Source organism: Carassius auratus, chromosome 20, assembly GCF_003368295.1.
Source record: "Carassius auratus strain Wakin chromosome 20, ASM336829v1, whole genome shotgun sequence".
Classification (NCBI taxonomy): domain Eukaryota; kingdom Metazoa; phylum Chordata; class Actinopteri; order Cypriniformes; family Cyprinidae; genus Carassius; species Carassius auratus.
The window spans coordinates 7,809,243-7,811,427 of NC_039262.1; positions in this window are offsets into that span (position 1 = coordinate 7,809,243).

Consider the following 2,185-nt stretch of genomic DNA (forward strand, 5'->3'; position numbering starts at 1 on the left):
TGTGGAACGTTTCTGAATTTAGGATTTGAAACTGTTGTTTTATATTGTCCACAGACTCAAGTAGCCTAATAAAATACAGAAGACCCAGTGATATTTTAACACTCGTAAGAACCCATTGCATAAAACAAGGCCACTGTAAATAGGCTCATTAATTTCGTTTTTTTTTTTATAAACCATATACTAGAACATAAATCTTGTTTATGAAATTCAATGCAAATTTTGATCTAAATTACAGTAAGCTAAATTATAATTTTACCAACTAGTCGTCTTCTACTGTACATGTGTGTGCCTACCATGAATTCAAAATTAATTAAATGAATTAGTCTACTTTACTTTTGGTAAAATAAATAAATAAATAAATAAATCTCAGAATGTTTAAGACCTCAATTCACGGTGATTTGGTTAAGGTGCTATATCTTATTTATTTTTATTTTATTTTTTCTCCAGATTAAGTAATTTTAAACAGACTCTTTTAGAATAAAAAAAAACTTTCCCTTTCTTGTCGTTTTATGAACTGAGATTATTAATAAATCTTTATTTATTTATTACGTTAATTGAAAATATATGTCACCATTCCCTGTGGTCATGTCCTCAAAGCTATTGAAAATCAGAAGTGGGGGGAAAAAAAGATAAATATTCGCATATGTTGGATCTGGGTGTTGAATATGCATCGCAACCTGTTCAGGACGCCACACAAGGTCAGTGGGAACTGATATTGGTTGCAGAAATACACTAAAGCGTGTCCGTCATAGTCTACAGGACATGGAGTGAATCTAGTTATTGAATAACTGATCTAAACTACATCGAACTAGTTATTTTGCACTTTTTAACATGTTGACGTGTCGCGTGGAATTCTAACTTAATACATTAATTTGCTTAAAACGGCAACAATTATAAGTGGCAAAAAATGTGGATGAATATAAATTAATCAGGTACATATGATTAACTCTGTAGAGGAAAAATATAAACATTCTACATTATTAGACGCTTTTAGAACTTGTCAACAGAACTGAGATATTATTGGAATAGCTGGATTTCCTATTCAAATCAAATCACTCGTGTCCAAATTGCAAACCTAAAAACATTTATATTAGATATTAGCCTAGCAGAAGCTAGGCTGTTTGACAGTAAACATGCAAGAAACAAAATGTAGATTTTATAGACTAGGGACCCTCAATATAAAAATCAGGATGTTCCCTGTAGCACTTTGCCATAATGATAAGTTTCCTTTGTACAATACTTAACAGGCCATTGACAAATATTCCTTCAAATAGTTTATGAAAATTTAATGGGAACCCCCAGATGCTTGCAGAAGAATAAAACTTAGATTAAGTTTTTGATCTATAAACCCATGCATTTATCAAAGAGGATGTAGTTTCAGGGGGAAATATTCATTCGTTTAATCAAAAAGAAAATCTTTTAAAAAGTTATTTTATTTGAAATTATTTAAATACAAATAATATATATTTTCCATTTACAATGACAGTTTTCTTGTAAACAAAAGTGGCAGATACTGTTTACCAGTCAATTCACCCCTTTTTCTGGCCGGTGAGTTTCTCGGTTTATGTCCAGGTATGATTTCTCATAATCTGTGCACTTCAGGTCACAGCTTTCTGTACACAGCACGAATAATGAGGCTACAATCTTTTTGGAGCTATAATATTAAAATGTCTATTTAGCTGTAAAACTCTTAGATAAAACTGATACATAATTTTGATAAAATGGGTTGAGAATGAATGCATGTTACAAGCAGCCAGAAAATGACACTTTCCCTCTGTGAGTAAAGATTGCATTGTGTTTATGCTAATGAACACAAGGGGGGAAAAAGAAGTAAACGATTTCTGAATGACATTTGCAGTTTTCCAAAACGTATCTATAAATTACATACATTAGCTATTGGGAACAAACAAGAAAATCCAATTTCCTGTCATAAATTCAATATATATATATATATATATATAAAAAGACTAGGAAAATTAACTGAGAAAATTAAATGAAGAGATTACATTTCATATGCATTTCTACATTTCAAATAATTTCATATCAGTCAGCTTAACCCCTCCCACTAATTGACAAATGAACAGAACAGACTAATATTTTCACAACCACTAAATCAGCACTTCCAATACGCTGTCAGACCTTCCACTGGTGCAAAATAACATTTAAATGGGACAAAAATAATCAG